The sequence below is a fragment of the Phodopus roborovskii genome, unplaced genomic scaffold (genome assembly GCF_943737965.1).
Source record: "Phodopus roborovskii unplaced genomic scaffold, PHOROB, whole genome shotgun sequence".
In the NCBI taxonomy this organism is placed as follows: domain Eukaryota; kingdom Metazoa; phylum Chordata; class Mammalia; order Rodentia; family Cricetidae; genus Phodopus; species Phodopus roborovskii.
Window position 1 is genome coordinate 2,401,971 of NW_026126588.1, and position 19,490 is coordinate 2,421,460.

Consider the following 19,490-nt stretch of genomic DNA (forward strand, 5'->3'; position numbering starts at 1 on the left):
GGGCGCGCCTGGCGCGGAGCTAGCTTTGTTGCCTATGCCGGCCCGATGCGCCGGGCTCCCTCTCTCAAAGTTCCGGGGCAAAGCTGGGAGCCCAGATGGCCCTGCCGGCGAGGGCAGGTTAGACTGAGGGGTGCCTCGTGCCCTCCTCTAGCTAGGCCCGAGCCTTGAGCCCTCTAAGTGCCAGGGTCGTGTCCCGGGAGCGGAGGGTCCCGAGCTGTAGTGGTGACTAATGTGTGAAGGCCGCTGCCCAAATCGGGCATGGCCGGCTTGCCAAGGTGCGGACGGGCTGCGCTCTGCCGTTTCCTGGATTTCCATCCTGTCCGTGCCCTGGGAGGAAAGAAATCTGTCTTCCTAAGGGCAGAGAGGCAGAAACGGAGCTCAACTCTGGCTTTTCGTGGAGGGCCTCTGTACTTGGAAGAGGGTGTGGCCCGCATCTCCAGGGCAAACAAGGGGCACCCCCGCCCCGCAGATCTTTATTTCCGGGCTGTTCATACCTGGGAGTCAGTCACCACGAAAGGTGTTGGAAGTGATTTCACCGGAAATCGCCAAGCTGCTCAAATACCCATTCTGCCGGTCCCAACCAGCAAGGACCTTCGGATACAACAGAGGCACCTGTGGTGGTCCGCAAACAGCCCTCTTTGAGCAACAGGGGACTACTGTCTTGGGTGATCTCTTAACCATTCCTTTAAAGGGTGCCCGCCGCAAGGGCAGGGGACTGTCTGCTGTCATCTTCCTGACCAGCTGTTGAGGGTTTAGGGGCCAGGGAATGCAAGTCTCTCCCACTCCCGGTTATAAAAAAAAAAAAAAAAAAAAAAAGAGGTAAGCAGAGTCCAGAAAGAACCCGTCCTGGGAATTCCTAGCGGGTGTTTCTGGAGTTAGCCATGTTCCTGATGTACGTGGTAGTTACTGCTCATGGCAGAGTCCCACATCTGCTCCCAGAGGAAGTATGGAAGGTTTTTTTTTTTTTTTTTTTTTTTTTTTAAACACAGCCAGGATGAGGGCCCAGCCATATGGGCGAGCAGCCCCAGCTCACAGGCCTCCTGGTGGGTTTTGGTGTGTGGCATTGCTGGATGTGTCTGTCTTTGCTGCTGTGGTTTCTTTCTGAAGTCAAAGGGAAATTCTGTTGCAGCTGGGGCCCCGGGCAGCACTAATTGCTGAATTTCTTCTGGGAGGACTCTGATGTTGTGACCTTCAGTGCTGGGTGTCCTGGGGAGGGTGTGTGTGAGACGGAAGTTGGATGGGAGGGAGTTGGGGGTATCTTGTGCTCTGCAGAGAAACATTTTAATGAGGATCTTAAATCAGTTCTACCCCTCTGTGCCTTGGTGCGGACCCTGTCCCTGTGCTGTAAACAGTTTCAGTGAGGCGCCTGCTCTGGTGAAATCAGGGTCCTATGCCAGATGCATGTCTTCAGGGGCCAAGGGTTTTTTTGTTGTTGTTGTTGTTTTTAATAGATCACAGTACATTTTTCCATCTTGTTTAACTGTGCCATTAACTGAGGCAGAAGGGAGACCTCGATGCTAATAAGGCTGGGGCTAGGGACCTAGCCTGGTCAGGTTTGTGGATTAAGCCATTTTGAAGTTTAGGTAATTAAGCTGTAAATGTCTGAGTTACTTTCTAAACCTTGAGATCCCTGGTGTGATAAATAAGGTGGAGGAAGAGAAGGCTTAAGGTTTGGAGCCTAGAATCATCACCCCCTCCACCCCCCTTTTTTTTTCTTTTTTTTGAGACAGACTCTTAGTATAAGTTTTAGGCTGGCTGTAGACTCATTGTGCAGCCCTTCCCAGCCTCATGATGCTCCTGCCTCAGCCTCCTGGGTGATGGGACTAGAGGATAGTAGGACCACCCCTGGCCAAGCCTGGGATTCTCTCCTGTGTTGTTGTTAAATTTTCTATTGCATTTATTTGTGTGTGTGCACTCATGCATACGTATGTCACAGTGCACTTGTGGGGTTCAGAAGACAAGTGAGTGAAGTCTGCCTCTCCTCTCCTTTCATGGTGTGGGTCCCGGGACTCAGCTTGGTGGTACCTTTATCTGCGGAGCTACCTTAAAGACCAGTGACTCTGATGAGCCTGTGCTCCTGTGATCTAGGGAAATTTCTTTTTCTTTTCACTCTTCCCTTTCTTGGTTTCGAGACAGGGTTTCTCTGTGTGGCTCTGGCTGTGCTAGAACTTGCTCTGTAATCAGACTGGCCTTGAATTCGGAGACCCGCCAGCCTCTGCCTCTTGAGTGCTGGGCTTAAAGATGTGTCCCACCAACACCTTGCCCAATACGCCTTTCTTTCTAGCTTTCCAGTCGTCTTGGACAGTGCCTGTCTCACTTGCTGGAAACCTCTGCTATAGCCGGCCGGCTGGCTCCATCTCCTGAAACATACTTGTGTGCCTTTACCCCAGTTCATTCACTCTCCTGGAGTGTGACTTGCCTCTGCTCATCTTTCTTCTGTCCAGCCCAACTCTACAACTTCCGAGAATAACCAACCCATAGAGACAATCAATCAGTCTCTCCCCAGCGTCTCTTGGAGCCTATACGGAACTTGCTGTGTAGCCAAGGATGCCCTTGAACGTCTGATCCTCCTGCCTATTGAATTACAAGTGTGTCACCATGCCCAGTTTTATGCAATGCTGGGGTTCAAATCTAGGGCTCTCAACATGCTAGCCAAGCAGTCTATTAAATGAGCTACCGTGGACTCTCTCATCCTTAAGATATTTCGTATTTTTGTCCTAGTTGAATTTTCTCTGGGTCCTTACCCAGGTGCATCAGAAAAGGGAATGAATGGCCAAGTTAAACCTGTCCTTTTCATCTGAGACATTGGGGGGTGGTCTGTGTGCCCAGTCCAGCCTCTCTGGGGTTGCATGGCTTGGTATTCCTCTGTCACGGTAGAATCAACAGGACAGACCTCCCTCCCTGCTCCGTGGCTGGTTTTTCTGATTTTTGATATGGTGGTGTGTCTGGGTACCTCAGTGTGTGGAGCTGTCTTGCCCCAAGAGGCTATGGATGAAGAAATTCATGCAGTGAATGTGTGTGGCCTAGGTATCCTGGAACTCAGCTACTTAAAAGAAAGCCCCAAGCCCGGTGATATTAGCATCCCTGAGTGATTAGGTCAGAGTCATAAACTGGGTCCCTTTTGTAGCCTAGGTTTGATTTCAGACTCCTGGTCTTGCCTGAACCTCTCAAGTGCTGGAAGTACCAGCGTGTGAGACTGTGCTCAGCTGCTACCTGCGCTTTCATGAGGATCCCCAGAAGTCTTGCACAGACGCGCTCAAAGTCAGGGTTTTCCTGCTGCAACCGTGTAAGAGGAGACAAGACTTTGTGCAGTAGTGTGAAGATTTTAAAGCACATGTTAAATTATTTTCTTTCTCTGAATACTTCTTGCCATGATTCATGCATTCATTATTTTACTATTTATTTACTTATTGCATTTGTGGATGAATTTGTGGAGGTCAGAGGGCAATTTTTGGGAGTTGGCCCCAGAGATTGAAACTCAGGTCACCTGGATTGGTGGCAAGTGCCCTTACCCACTGAGCCATCTCTCCTGCCCCTGATGTGTACATTTAAAAGTTTCTGAAGTTTGGGTTTAATTTGAATTTGATTTTATTAAGAAACTTGCCTGCTGATGTATGCAGTGCTGTGAGGTTTATAACATTAACTAATATGCGTTATAGCTCCTTTTAGAATTACTGCTTTTCCTGAAGGAGTTGCTATCTTTTTCTTTTTTCTTTTTTTCTTCTTTTTTCATTGAGGAAAGCTGTTGAAGGACAACCTTTCAGGTCCCATTTGGTTCATAGAGGGAGGCTTTGCTCCTGGCTTCAGCTGCTGTTGTGGTGTTGGTAGGACTCACGCCTTCATATTGGGATTCGTGGGTTTGTGTGAATTTGTATTTAAGCCAGCATAGCTTCTGTGAGACTCTGGATGGAGGTCGTGTCGGCTGGTTACGGCTCTCATGCTGGAGCCAAGAGCAGTTTAGGGCCAGGGCCTCCGGCTTCCGTGTTTTCCTGATGGAAGGAAGGGGTTTAAGCAGGGTTGGGTATCCCTGGCCTGTGTCCATCAACTCCCTGTGCTTTCTCTAACCTCAGTAGCCGCCTCTGCTGCTGTATGCTGGCACCGCCTCCTGGAGCCACGCGGCTGCCTTAGGCTGGGCTGCGGTTGTGGGTTCAGGTCCTCACTTGCTCTGGAGGTGCTGCCCACCCCGCTCTTCCGGGATCCTCTGGCACCCATCTGCTTAGCAGAGAAGCCCTCTCATCACGGCCTACTGGGTTAGCCTTCCATCCTGGGGTTCTCTAAGTTCACTGCCAAGTGCTCAGCCCCTGCTGAGCCCCCTGGCGCTGCCGCCGCCACAGCTAATCAGCGGTTTGAGGAAGTCCTCTGTACATGTCACTTTTTCCATCCTCTTCTCTGCACTTAGACCATTTTCCTCCCAGGAATGCTGCACAAACAGCAAGCAGGCTGTCATAGGGCTGTACACTGGTGCCTTCCCCCTGTGACTTCCCTTTGGCTTGCCAAGCGCTTGCCTCCCTGCCTGCCTGAACTGAGCCGTGCCTGGAGCAGGAAGCTGTGTGTGTGTGTGTGTGTGTGTGTGTGTGTGTGTGTGTGTGTAGGGACTATTACCTGCTAGGTGTCCTGCAAAGTCCCTCCTCATCTTCTTGGAAGCTTGGGCCATGAATTAGCAGTGAATGTGTGGCCTTGCTTAAGAGCACATGACACTTCTGAAAATGGGGTCCCAAATTGTGGAAAGTCAAGAGTGGAATGGCTCTCAGAAACATATGGTAGAGAGTAAAGCTCTTGTGCGTGTGCGTGTGTGTGTGTGTGTGTGTGTGTGTGTGTATGTGTGTGTGGAGTGGGGGCAGGTATCTCAAAATTGTTCATTAAATTAGTGTCCTAGGCTTTAGTACAGGATCATTGTGGAAGGACAAGAAAGGAGTTTTTCTTCTTTATTATATTATATTATTAGATTATATTGTAATTTTTGAGTAGCCAATCCAGATTTCAAAGGGTAATTGCATTTATAAAGAGCTTGTTGGAAATTTCTCTTTTGTTTTGCTTTGAGACAGGATTTCTCTATATAGCCCTGGCTGCCCTGGAACTTGCTTTGTAGACCAGACTGGACTCAAACTCAGAGATCTGCCTGCTTCTGCCTCTGGAATGCTGGGATTAAAGGCGTGTGCTACCACTGTCCAACTCTCTTTTATTTTTATTCTGACACAGGGTATTGTTTTTGTGTTTTTTCAAGACAGGCTCTCTGTGTAACAACCTTGGCTGTCCTGGAACTCGTGCTGTAGACCAGGCTGGCCTTGGACTCAGAGATCTGCCTGCCTCTGCCTCCCATGCACTGGAATTAACTTCGTGCATCACCAGGAGACAGTATTTTTAATACGCTAGGCAAGTCTCGAGCTTGCTTTGTATGTAATTCAGGCTGACCTGAAACTCAGTTTTCTTATCTCAGTCTCGTGAGTGTTGGGTTCTAAGCATGTCCTATCACGTCTGGCTAGGAAGGAAGATTTGTCAGTCAGAAATGAAGTACAGTTGCAAGAAAGGGGGCTCTGTCGGTATTGAGATGCTCGGGAGGAGCCATTTACGATGTCTGAGTGTCTTATAAGGGTGGAGGTATCTTGGGGCCAGGCAGGAGCTGGGGAAGAGGCAAGATGGGGAGATCTAAGCAGGGGTGTGGTGGCGCACACCTTTAATCCTGGCACTGGGGAGGCAGAGGCAGGCAGATCTTCATGAGTTCGAGGCCTGCCTGGTCTATAGAGTGAGTTGAAAACCCTGTCTTGAAAAACCAAAAAAGAAAAAAAAAATGTGGAGAGATATACATCAAAGTATAGTAAAGTAAACTGAAAGACACCATTTGGCCACTAAGTAGAGTAGGGGAACATTCCAGAATATATGGGTCAGTAAGTTCTAGATGTAGCAGGAACAAACAGAGTGGGAGGCCATGCACGGAGGGAGGAGCTGATGTTGCTGAGACTTAGACTGACATTAGGTGTCAGGTGGGCTCTGAAAACTTGGGTGGCTCTTTGCGGCTATGACAGCATCCCCGTGAGACAAATGGAGGCGACCGGCTACCTCTGGGACCGATGTTCCATACTCCCGCCCTCCACAGTTGCTGCAGAGCCACAGTGGCCACGGGCTGGTTAATTAACCTTTCTGAGCCTCGGTTTCCCCATCTGTTCAGGGGTGTGACCCTGCTCACTGTTAAGCCACCCATCCTTGAGGTGTGGAGAGGGCTAATGTCTGGACGCAGCAGCTCCTGGCCCGTGCTGAGGGCTCTGCAGAGAGCCTTGGATGCCAGCCTTTCCTGACCTAGGGCTAGTGCCCTGCTCCTACAGCAATCTGTTCTTGTGGCACCGGGGACGGAACTTGGGCCTCGTGAAGGCAAGGCAGCTGCTCAGGAGGGGTCTCCGCTGTGCTCACCGCAGCCGCAAAGCGCAAAGCATGCTTTTTCTCAACAGGTCTCAACTTAGAAAGGTGGGCACAGCCACTAAGCAGTTCCTGGTGGGAACTCCTCTCTGACCCTGTCCTACGGGGGCCGTTTGTTACTGGTTCAGGGCCACCGTCTCTCTCAGCATGCTGAGGTCCACCCGGGGAGTTGGTGTTCTGGCTTCTTCCAGCCCAGGCAGATGCTTACAGGGCCCAAAAGGACTTCTATCATCGAGTGGCTCTATCACAGGAGGTGGGAGGTGCTTTGTGGTCTGGGATGGAGGCCTCCAGCGGAGTGAGACTGGTCGTATGCATGGCCTCTCCTTCAGGGGACATACTGGCTCTTTTGTGCCCCCTTCTTGGGAGTAGGGGTGGAGGTCAAGCCGGGAGGAGGAAGCATGTATGTATGCTCTGGGGACTGTTGAGGTGTCCCAGCTTCAATAGTGCCTCTGTGCACATTAGAAATGGTTGTCTATGGCTGGGGCGGTAGCTCAGTGGAAGGGCACTCGCCTGTCACACTCAGGGCCCTGGGATCGATTCCCAGCACCGAGAGTAACAGTTGGGAGCTCTGAGCTTCAGCTCGTTCAGGCATCCTGAGTGGTCCAGAGGTGCCCTCTTCGTTGGCCTGGTATACACAGTGTGAAAGGGGACACTGTCACCCATAACCTATAATAGGAGACTCTGGGCAGCATCCTGGGACCATACCTACCCCATGCCGTGTCTGGAGCTGCTCAGGCCTAGGCTTACTGGCTGCTCTCCCACCGGAAGATTTTGCTGCCTGGCAGATGCAGGCTTCAAGCTTCCTGTAATAACGGCACAGGAGGCTGGCTAAGTCTGGAGAAGAGGCTGCTTGGAGATTGTCTCACGTTCCATTTCACAGACCTGGGCTTCCCTCTCTCTCCCCGGGGACAGGAAGGGTCTGTGAAAAGGTGCATGCCTGTCTTAAAGGTGGGCTTTGAAGGTCCAGCTCTGGGGTCTTGGGGATATCCATGCCTCTGAGCCTGGAAGACAAGCATTTGAGGAGATTTTTGACAGGAGAGTGTTAATTAGTTTTTAAGAATACATTTTTATTTATAGTGTATGTTTATGAGCATGTGCTTGTGCCATGCTGTGATGGACAGAGGACACCTTGTGGGATTCGGTTCTGCCCTTCCAGGGATGGAATCCAGGTTGTCGGGCTTGGCAGCGCGTGTCTTTACCCTCCAAGCCATCTCACGGCCCTGGCGTTATTTTGAGTCAGTCTTACGTAGCTCATGCTGGAATTCACTGTGTGACAGAGGTTGATCTTGAACTCCTGATCCTCCCAAGTGCATGTTACCATGCCCAGGGGAAGAGTCCTTAGGTAGAGAAAATTGAGAGCCTTTCTTTGAACAAGGGCCCAGATTTATAGGTGGCTGGTCCCTTTTCATCTTGAGTGGGTCTTGAAGCCAGGAAAGGGTCTCCTCTGTAATAGCTCCGACTGCTCCCTGCTTTTTACAGCCTCTCCTTCATCCGTGTGGCACTGGGTCCTTAGCCAGGCTCAGTGTGGGCCACACAAGGGTGGCTTGAGAGGGCTCAGTGAGCATGCACTTGATAGGTAAACTGAGGCACACGAGAAGGATCTCCTCAGCACTGAAAAGCTGGTGACAGAGCGGAGACCAGAACTCTAGTCTCTGCTGTGGCCTCCACTTCATTCCCCGGTATGGTCATTGTCACTGGAAGCCATGGAATGGAGGAGGTCTGGGGAGAGGAGGGCTCTCCTGCAGTGAGAGTGGATAAACTTGGCTCTTTCTGGACAGTGTCTGAAGAGCTCCCTCCGTGGAGAGTCTTTTGGACTTGGCCACCTCCTCACTGCTTTGTGTTCTAAACAGTGAGATGCAGGCTCCCAGAGGTCTGCGAAGATCCAAGTGTTCCGAGAGCCGCAGTCAGACTCGCTGTGCCGTGTACAGGTCTGGATGCTGGCCTGGAGCACCTTGGCTGGCCCTTTGCTCTTGAGTCCTTTTCTCTCCTGCTGCTTTTGCTGTAGGATGCTGCCACATTCCAGACCATGGCTGCTTGCTAGGTGTGCCCCCTGGGCTGGGCTGGGCTGGGTTAGAGACCGGGTAGGCGGTATTGGGGGGGGGTCATAGTGCTCCAGGGTACAGCTAGCCTGATGACCTTCATGAGAGTCAAGGTTGGACCAAAGCCTCTTTACACTCTGGGAGATTCAGAAGGCCCTGGGCCAGGAAGTTCCCTCCTCAGCTGAGCCAGTGCCTTTGGCGGCGTCTCAAATTGTGAAGCGAATGTTCTGTGCTGTAAAGTAGCAATTCTGGGGGTCTGATCTGCTGGGTAGTTCACCTCTTAGAAAAACAAAGCCGAGCTGTTTCCCTGGCCCCAGGAAGACAGGCAAGGAAGGCTCCTTCAGACCAAGGGGTCCTTAGGAGAGATGATAGGGCAGGGTGACATTTGAGAGTCCTGGTGTGTTCCCCGCTACACGAAAACAAGGCCCATTAGAAACAAAGAGCCACCTTGTCTTGCGGTTTTGGCGGGGGGTAAGAAAGGAAGTGCTGGGGGCCTTGTTCCAGCCGTAAAGAGCCCTTCATTTTCCCACTTTGGTTAATTTAAGAGATTAAACCGATCGCTAAACACATCGACTTAAAGAAAATGCTTGGTTTACATAGAAAGCAGCTTGGGCAGACTGTGGCGTGAGCTTCCCCTCTGCCCCGAGACTGGAGCTACAGAGGGTCCGGGGAACCTTCTCTCCCTACCTTTTCCAAACAAGGGGCTTTTCTCTGATAAACATCCAGCCTAGTTCTGACAGAGACCCCGTTTGCTTCATGTTTTTTTTGTTTTTGGTCGTGGAGGATTTGCCCCTCTGTTGCTGTGGGAGAGGCCGAGGTCCCGGGCCTTTTTCTCAGCCTCCCGAGCCTGCCTTCCCTAACCTTCTTTGTCTCCATGGCCCTTTGAAGATGGGCCTGCTCTGTCTCCAGGCAGCAATTTTAGGCGAGTCTCTACTTGGGCCTTCCCACGAGATTTCCATTTTCCAGGCTCTCCATTGCTGCTGTGGGTGACCCAAGGGGCAGGAGAGCGTGGGCCCAGTCTAGCCCTGGCAGGCGAGGGTGGCACCCCTTTCTGCCATTCCCAATCTGCCCGGATCAAAGGCGCCTCCTCAGGGAGCAGGGAAGTGCCTCACCCAATAGCCCCACCAGGGAGTAAACAGCCGGGGCCTCTGGAAGCGTTTGAAGCCGGTGCTTCAGGCCGGGAGGAATGCAGAACATTGCATTTTAGGGGTGGACTTAGGTTTCCACTGCTTTCGGTATTTGCAAATTTGAAACAAATGCCCTCATTTAGCAGCAGGCAGGCTGGGCAGTAAACGGGGCTGTTTCAGGGCGTTTATGGCTGTCACAGGTATTTGTGGAGAGAGGGACCCCAGCAGGTCTGGGGGAGATAGAAGGTTTATGGTTAGGTGGGTTGGCCAAAGACTCTGGCCAGGTCTCCGGTGGAGGGGCGTCCTTAGGTGGGCTTGCCATAAAAAGTTTTGCAGCCTCCTGCCCCTCCAGGAAGTATCAGTCTAGCAGACAAAGAGGCTTGGGAGGGTGTTTATCCCCAGGGGCTGATGCTAAGGGCCCCGGCCCTCTCACTTAGCTGCCAAAGTATCAGGTTTCCAATGAACCCTTCCTTCTCTCACTCTTAGGACTTGAAAGGATCGTTAAATGTGCTTTATATATAGTGAGCTGGCTGAGGAGTTCCCCCTTGCTTCCAGCCAGCTCTGCCGGGAGGCGCTAGCAAAACCTGTTTCCCTTTGTTGTTGCTGAAGTAGGTTCGCCGAAGGTGCAACTGAGGAGAGACCTGGTTTGTAATGGGCCAGGCTAGTGTCGTCGGCCTTTGATGGGCAGCTCACCCGGGAGTGCCCGCCCACCCTCCAGCTCCAAGGAAAATCCAGAAATCTGCTCAGGAACTGAGCTCGGCTCCCATTTCTTCCAGTAGTCCCTCTTTTTTATCTATCTGTGAGCAGGGAGAGGAGGGGGAGCTTGTGCTTGGCCCAACACACGTGTAGGTCAGACAGGAACTGAAGGAGCCAGTTTTCTCCTTGTGCCAAGGGTTCTAGGGATTGAGCTCGCTCAGGCTTACACAGCAAGCACCTTCCCAGGCTAAGCCATCTCGTTGTCTCTGCTCCATGACCTCTTTACTAAGAGACCTTACAGCTTACTGTTTCCTCTTTTGTATGGAGATAGCAGCCCCAGTCCAGCAGGACTGAGAGATGGTAAGGCTCCGCCCACGATCTTCCTTGCCCTTCTTACACTACTCTGTCTGTAAGATGGGCATACAACTATGATCGCTTAGGTAGCATTTTGGTCCACATTTTCAGTTAGTTCATTAAATAATGATCCATGTTAAAAAAAAAATCAGTGGCAGTTTTGAAAGGACCTAGTATGTGAGTGCAGTAAAAAGGGCTGTCACCGATGCTGGTGATAACTTCATAGGTGGGAACTTTGTTCCCACCCTCTCGTGGCTTTCCATAGAAGCCTTTCCTCTTATCTGACAGGTTAGTAAGAGGTGAGGTTGACAATCATAAGGCTTCTAAGCTGTGAGTGTGTGTGTGAGTGTGAGTGTATGTGTGAAGTGTGTATGTGAGTGTGTATGAGTGTGAATGTGTGTGAGAGTGTGTGAGTGTGAGTGTATGTCAGAGTGTGTGTATGTGTGTGTGAGAGTGAGTGTGTGAGAGTGTGTATGTGTGTGAGTGTGTGTGAGAGAGTGTGTATGTGTGTGCGTGTGTGTGAGTGAGTGTGTGTGAGTGTGTATGTGTGAAGTGTGTGTATGTGAGTGTGTTGAGTGAGTGTGAGTGTATGTATGAATGTATGAGTGTGTGTGAGTGTGTATGTGTGTGAATGTGTGTGAGTGTGAGTGTATGTGAGAGTGTATGTGTGTGTGAGTGAGTGTGTGAGAGTGTGTATGTGTGTGAGTGTGAGTGTATGTGTGAGTGTGTATGTGTATGTGTGTGAGAGAGTGTGTGTGAGAGTGTGAGTGTGTGTGAGAGAGTGTGTGAGTGTGTGTGAGTGTATGTGTGAGTGTGTATGTGTATGTGTGTGAGAGAGTGTGAGTGTGTGTGAGAGAGTGTGTATGTGTGTGCGTGTGTGAGTGAGTGTGTATGTGTGAAGTGTGTGTATGTGAGTGTGTGTTGAGTGAGTGTGAGTGTATGTATGAATGTATGAGTGAGTGTGTATGTGTGTGAATATGTGTGAGAGTGTGTGTATGTGAGTGCATGAGGGTGAATGTGTGAGAGTGTATATGTGTGTGAGTGTGTGTGAGTGTGTGTATGTGTGAAGTGTGTGTATGTGAGTGTGTGTGAGTGAGTGTGTATGTGTGTGTGAGAGTGAGTGAGTGTGTGTGTGAGTGTGAGTGTATGTGTGAGAGAGTGTGAATGTGTGCGTGTGTGAGTGAGTGTGTGTGAGTGTGAGAGTGTGTGTGTGTGAGTGTATGTGTGAGAGAGTGTGAATGTGTACGTGTGTGAGTGTGTATGTGTGTGAGAGTGTGTATGTGTGTATGTGTGTGAGTGTGTATGTGTGTGTGAGTGTGCGTGTGTGCGTGTGTGTTGGAGACACAACCCTGAAGCCCCCAGCAAAGGAGAGAGAGCGGAGGGAATGGGTATTTGCTGAGAGCACCCCGTTGGTTGAGGGAAGGGTAAGACTGGCTGCAGTCTTTGCTTTAAAAGCTGGCTGTTCCTGGCGGAGATTGGAGATTCATTCCAGGAATGGATGTCCTGTGGGTGAATTAGGACAGAGAGATCAAGAATCGAGTAATGAACAAGCCAGGGCTGCAGAGAAGGGCCCAGAGAGGTCCAGGGTGAACGTTGGGGAGTGTAGGGTCTGGAGACCTGAAGAGGGCAAGCTGGAGGCAGATGGGAGGCTCCAGCCTTGGCTCCCTTTGGCCATGCTTGTGTGGGGTTGACCCTGGCAGACAGCTGGTACCCTGCATTCGACTTTGGTTACCCAGACCTTTCCTACTTTAGGGGGACCCAAGTAACCCAAAAGCTCAGGAAGTGTGTGTACTGGGGTGTCAAACCACTGGGAATTGAACTTGGAACCTTCCTCAATGCTACATAAGTATTTTACCACTGAGCTAGGTCCCAGCCCCTTTTATTTTTTTTTTCCTTGAGAAAGGAACTCACTAAGTTGCCTGGATTGACCTTAAACTCACTCTTTGTCCAGACAAGCCTTAATGTGTAATTCTCCTGCCTCAGTCTCCTGAGTATCTGGAGATAACAGGCCTGCGCCACCAGGCACATTCCCTACTAAAGTTTTTGACTTGGTTCAGTTCTGGCTCTTGTGGGGAAGGGTTGGAAAGAGAAAGGTCACCAGAACTTGTGGGTCCCTTCAGTAAGGCTCGGGCACTCCACTGTATTAGGGATCCCAGACTTCTAACTCTGGGAAGATGTGCCCTGGTAGAAAAGGGGTAATTAGTAGATTGCCTGGAAGGCAAGCATGAAACATGTTGTTCTGGGGCCCGGGAGGCACAGAGTGCGCATGTGTTTAGGTGCTTGAGTTGCAGAGGCAGCTGAGGACCCTGTCCTCACTCTGAGCCAGGGTCTCTCACCGGAACTGGCTTTGACAGTGTTTTTATCAGGCCAGACTGGTCAGCAAGCCTAGTGATACAGACCTAGAGCTGCTGATGTGCAGCTATCACCAGCTAGCTTTTAAAAAAAATTATGCTGGCCGGACACGGTGGCACACGCCTTTAATCCCAGCACTGTGGATCTTTGTGTGTTCTAGGCCAGCCTGGTCTACAAAGCGAGTTCCAGGACAGCCAAGGCTGTTACACAGAGAAACCCTGTCTCAAAAACCCATGAGTAAATAAATCATAGGTGCTGGTGTCTGCTCAGCAGCATGCTCTTAGCCACTGTGCTGTCTCTGCAGCCATTTGGGAGTGTTTCGAAGAATCCTATGCTGTAGATGCGTTGTCTCAATCAGAGAGGTGAAGGTTTCCACCCTGTTCCCTTGAGATGCACTTAGGTTGATGGACAACATATTTTTGGAGTGTGTCTAAAACCAGTGGGAAAGTCAGAAAGCCAAGCCTGGCGGCACTGGCTTGTAACCCAGCTACCCCGCAGGCTGAGGCAGGACATCAGACTCAAGGCTTGCCTACCCTGCAGAGTAAGTGCCTTGGGAAACTTAAGACCATGTCAAAATCAGAAGGAGCCCTGAGAATACAGCCAAGTGGTAGAACTCTTGCCTAGCCCTTTGAGGTGTGGGGTTCAGTTTCCCATAAACAGAAGTAAAAATCAGACAGGGTCACCAGTGTTCAGTGGGCCCTCAGCCCTTCTACAAATGTTCCAGTCTATTATAGCGAATGGCATGGACGGATGTGGGGCACAGTTTATTAGAGTAGTCTTTGCAGTGTAAGTAAACAAGGCTCTGGGGTCGATCCTTAGCTGTGTCAAACCAAACCAACCAGATACAGACATTTAAAAAAAAAAAAGTAAAAATAAATGCCATGATGTTGCATAGGGCCTCTGCATTTTCCTGTGGATTTAAAACCCTGTCTAAATTACTTCTGTTGTCTAAATCAGTGTGGTCATTTACCGCATTACTGAATTATTCAGAGACTATTATCAGAGGGGACTTTTTTTTTAATTGGAAACAGGGTCTCTCTATGTACCTCACACATATCTGCCTCCCCTGTGTGCTCTTGTGCACAGGCAGTTTCTATCTCTGTCTCTTTCTCTGTGTGTGTTCGCATGCGCGCGCGCGTGCGTGCGCACTCGCTAGTGCCCAATAAAGAAGCATTTTAGGAAACTCATCTGTGGCTGGCAAGGCGGCTCAGCAAATTTAGGAGCGATTGCTGCTCTTGCAGACGACCAGGGTTCTGTTCCCACACGGCAGCTCACAGCCATCAGTCACTCCAGCCCCAGGGCATCTGACACCTTCTTCTGACTTCAGTGGGTGCCAGGCGTGCAGTGGTGCACACATCCACAGAGGTAAAACACTTATAAGCACAAAACAATAAAACACATAACCCTGGAAAAAAGAATGTCTGTGAGGTGGGTTGAGTCTGCCAGGACAGATTACTAACACTGAAGACCTTTACTCCTCTATTCAAAGATTTGCTTGCTTTTATGTACTTGAACGGTTTGTGTTTGTGTGTGTACTACACGCATGCCTGATGCCCAGGAGGCTAGAAGATCTCCTAGAATTGAAGTTACAGGCAGTTGTGGGCTGCCATGTGGGGTGCTGGGAACTGAACCTGTGTCCTCTGCGAGAGCAGCCAGTGCTGTTGACTACCAAGCCATCCATTGCTCCAGCTACCACCTACCCTCTTTTTAAAAAATTATTATTATTTTTCTGATACAGGGTTTTTCTGTAGCTTTGGAGTCTGTCCTAGAACTCTTCTGTAGATTAGGCTGGCCTTGAACTCACACAGATCGGCCTGGCTCTGCCTACCAAGTGCTGGGACTAAAGGTGTGCACCACCATCGCCCAGCTTAAACAAAAATTTTAAGGTAAGGTCACAGATGACACAAGCTGTCCTGGCTGGAGCTCACAGTATAGCCAAAGATGTGATTTTCTTGCGTCTACTTTCTTAATTCTGGGATTGCAGGTGTGTACCCGGGTTTTGCAGTGCTGGGCACAGAGCCCAGAGCCCTCTCCCACCTGAGCTACACCCTCAGTCCTGAAGCTCTTTATGTCTGACCACCCCAGGCTGTGGGTCCTTAGTTGCCCTAAGCTCAACTAGTTGCCTCATTTGCATCAAGGCCAGGAGAACTTGAGTGAACCTCTGTGGAGGTCTCCTGCCAGCTGCTGGCAGCTGGATTCACAGCAGCTGTACTGGACCAGCCAATAAATACCTCAGCCCCACAGAGAGGTGTTGATCAGGCTGATGGGACAAGAAATCCTTGTGAGCCAGTTGGAAGTAAATTCTTTCAGAGTCGCTCTGAAGATGCCCGACAAATTACTTTCCGCTTCTGCTGCCAAAAGGGAATTCTGAAAACAAGGTGTAAATTGGGTTATTTACACTGGTGATGCTGTTGTTTCCACGGAGGATCCAAGTGGGCTTTTCAGGATCTCAGGTCCCTGGCATCAGCTGGGCTGGGGGGGGGTGGTCATGGTGTGCGGAGGGAGGGGGGGCCTTGAATGCAGGGTGTGTGGTGGCCTGACGGGGCTTTGAGGTGCCTGGGAGCAGCCCCTTTCTCAGATCAAAGAAATACCTTTTGTTGCCCCCTACCCTCACCCCTTCACACTTTCCTCTCTGCCCTGGAGCAGAGATGAGCTGAGGGTCTGCACCTGGTCTTGGGAAGGGCGGGCCTTTCCTCATTCTGTGAACTTCCTGCCTTCTGTTCCCACTGTCCTGCACATGCTGGGGCTGTGTGGGCTAGCCTGGGCACATGCGGCTGGCTCAGCAGGGCCGGCTGCCGGGGCTGTAAGTTGATGAAGGCAGCCACACAAAGCTGGATTTCATTCCAGGCTAGTGTCTTTGTTGCTGAATCATTTGCATCCATTTAAAGTTGTGAAGGGCGAGGGATATTTAGGCAGGTTTGTGGGAGCCTGGGATATTGTTGAAGTGGCTTGCAGCCCTGCCTCATTAAGAATTCTCGGGGCTTGGAGAGGGTGGGTGCAGCTCATTGAAGCTTACTTAACTTCTGACTGCCTTGGGCATAGGCCAGCTACTAAAATATGAAAAATGTTTGCCCAGAAGCCTCCAGAGCTTGGCCAGACTGCCCTGGCCAAAGAAAACATAGCCTTACAATTCATTATTTAGCCAACTCCTGTGTGATTGCTTGAGGTCCTCCCTGAGTTGGGGGGCACAGCATGGGGAGAAGGCAGGGCGGTTGCCACACACTTTTAAGGGGACTCTAAGTTTAGCCCGAGCGCTGCCTGCACCCTGCCCTCCTGACTCCCTCGTTTATATCATGGGTTCGCTGCTGTTTTGAGGGTTTCTGAATTTAATTTTTTTTAATGCATATGGCTGTTTTGCCTGCGGGTGCCTGGTGTCTGAGGTGACCAGAAGAGGGCGTCAGGTCCCCTGGAGCTGGCGTTCCAGGCAGCTGTGTGTGAGCCATCATGTGGGTGTTGGGAATTGAACCCCAGTCCCTGGGAGAGCAGCATGGCTGAACTGCTGAGCCATCCCTCCAGCCCCAGGGCCTCCTGTTTCAGATACTGCCACTACAAACACTCTGTGCTTGTCTGTCTCTTGGATAATTCCTGACTGGAATTTCTGTCAGAGGCTATGTGTGATGGTACCAGAACTGTGCACAAGAGTTTTGTGTGTAAAGTGAGTATATGTGTGTGTGTGTGTGTGTGTCTCAGTGTGTTTTCACCAGCTCCTGAATCAGTACTGTCCGATGGCTTGTCCAAATCACACAGGCTCTGTGTGTCGAAACTAGAGAGAGTTCAAGTGCGGGTCATTGCCAGGGAGCCCAGGTGATTTATCACCCAAACATTCCCACCTCCATTACTAATACTCAAGACCAGACAGCCGGCACGAGCCCAGGTTGTCCCAGGTAACTGGTTGGTAGTAAGGTGGCCGTGTGCCTCTCCCAGACCTCACTCCTCCAATCATCTGTCTCTGGCACCATCGTAGCCAATCAGGCACCTGCCCCTTTGCATTTCCATTCTGTCAGATGTGTGTTTGTTTTTGTGGCCCCAAGTCGATAAGCCCTGGCTTTGGGTCAGTCTTGTCTTTGATTCCCCACAAGTCCAACCCTGTCCCAGAGGGCCCCACTGTTGAACTCAAGTTGTTGGATTCCAAAGACCAGAATCCCCACCCTAGAGGGCTTGACTTTGTGGAATTTCATTTCTTCTTGTGTCGTGGAAATGACAATCCCCCTTGACTTCACACGTGTTCCTGGGTGTGGCTTGGCTGCTATCATTTCTTCTTTGGAACTCTGCTGAGAAGACGTAGTATTTAAAAAGCAGGGCTGGTGAGACATCTCATGGATAAAGGTGCTTGCCACCAAGACTGATGCCCTGAGTTTGGTCCCCAGAACCTACATGGTGGAAGTTGAGAACCAGCTCCTGCAAGTTGTCCTGTGATCCCCACACGTATGACGTGACACTCCTGCACACAGTCTTCATAAAACTTAGAATAAAGGGCTGGAGAGGGCTCAGCAGAGTGTGTACTATTGTTGCAGGGCGCCAGGACACCCATGTCAGATCGCGCATGGCCATTTCAAACTGCAGCTCCAGGGGATCTGATGCTCTCCTAGCTTCAGAGGGCGCCTCCATTTACTTGCATGCATGTGTGCACTCTTAATCAAAAACATTTTTTTTAAAGCCAAGCTTTTAATCATAGCACTCTGGAGGCAGAGGCAGGCAGATCTTTTTGAGTTTGAGGCCAGCCTGGTCTACAGAGTGAGTTCCAGGACAGCCAGTGTTAAATGATGAGGTACTGTCTCAAAAAGTGTGTCCCTCAAAAATAACAAAACATGAACTTTCCGAGCATCTTCCTAAACAGACAAATTAGAGCTGAGCAGCAGCTGTGAAGCAATACAAACGGGCCTGGAGGGGAATGGATGGGTACCTGGAGATGAGGAAAGGTGGCAGCTTGCTGGGGGCGTGGCTTGGTGAGGAAAGCATGCAGGCCCTGAGTGTAGACTCCTAGGAGTGCCTGCTGTAAGCCTCGGCCTCCTGTGACAGGGCAGTAGGCAGAAAACGGAGAGCCGGGGAAGCTGGTAGGTCAAAGCATGGTGAAGCACTGATGTTCAGGGTTGTCTCTGACCGCCACATGTGCACACACTCAAAGAATTGTAAGAAGAGGTCTGGCAAATGGCTCAGTGGGTTAAGGTGCCTCCCACTAAGCCTGACAGCCCGAGTTCAAGCCCCAGGACCACATGGTGGAAGGAGAGAACTGATTCCTGAATGTTGTCTCTGGCCTCCCCGCATGCATGTGTGCGGGCACACATAAATGAATAAACATAGCAAAAGCGAATTAGAAAAAGAAATGTACTCAAGGACTGTTAACATGGCTGAATAGATGAGTTACTATTAAAACACAAGTTCTAAGCTACTTTTAATAATTAACTCCCAAACTTGTTGTATTAAATGGCTTTGAAGGGAAACGTTTGCAAAAATGTTGAGCCCGTTATGCTTTGTAGGCTGGCACAGAGCCACAGAGCAGATGACATCCTGTGTGCATCCTGGAGTTCACAGAGCCTGGCCCCCAAGTGTTGATTGACAGCACAGAAAAGAAACCACCCCCCCTTACAGTCCTGTAAAAGGCTAATGTAGGGAATTGGCATTAAGTGTAGATCTGCATTAGAAGCTAAGGTACCACAAACAAGGACATGGTCCAAAGAAATCTGCCTCAAAGGAGGCAAAAAGAGTACTAAATACAATTGGAACCCGTTCCTCGGATTGGGGGAACAAATCCCAAATCTAGGCACTGGTAAGCTTCATCTTGGGAAGTAGAGGCCAGCCTGGTCTATGGGGTGATCCCAGTCCAGCCAGGGATGCATAGTAAGACCCTGTCTCTTCCTCCTCCTAATCGCAATAAAAATAAATGTTCTTTGGAGACTTTTTTTTTTAATGTGGCAAACTCAATTAACAACTGAAAAAATACTTTAGTCTCAACAAGAAAATTTACTCATTTATCCAAATGCGAAATCTCTATAAAACACAAGGGCTAGGGAAATATAACTGCAGTGATAGATGGTATGTTTAGCATGCATGAGCCACAAGTTCAAGCTCCAGAAACTCCCAGCCAGCCACCAGAGGTACAGGAATGGAGCTAGAAATCGCAGCAGAGGCCAGGGCTAACGCTCCACACTGAAAAGTGGGAATGTATGCCCCCTCAGCCCAGCAACTGAAAACAATTACCCATTATCCTCGGAGTAGGCATTATGCCTGTGCTAAGACACGAGCTAGTGTGATGGAGTCTTCCTTCAGGGTTTGAAACCAATGGAGAGGATGGGAGGTGAGGGAATGAGGGATTACATAGGTGGAGATCTGAGGACACATTTCAGTACTGATCAAGGCAAGGCTGAACCCGAAAAGGGCAGATTTCTTCTGGTCATCGTGGAATTAGGTAAATTCACCCTTGTCATGGGTGTGCTGAAGTATTGGCAGCGTTTGCGTGTGTGAGAATGTGTGAGAGTTACTTGTGCCGGGGGCTGAAGAGATGGCTCAGCGG

The 19,490-nt window shown here is 50.3% G+C and overlaps 1 protein-coding gene across 1 annotated transcript in view; it reads left to right on the forward strand.

Moving 5' to 3' along the window:
• Ptk7 (protein tyrosine kinase 7 (inactive)) overlaps window positions 1-19,490 on the forward strand; it is a 57,236-nt gene that overhangs the window by 616 nt on the left and 37,130 nt on the right. The window lies entirely within an intron of this gene.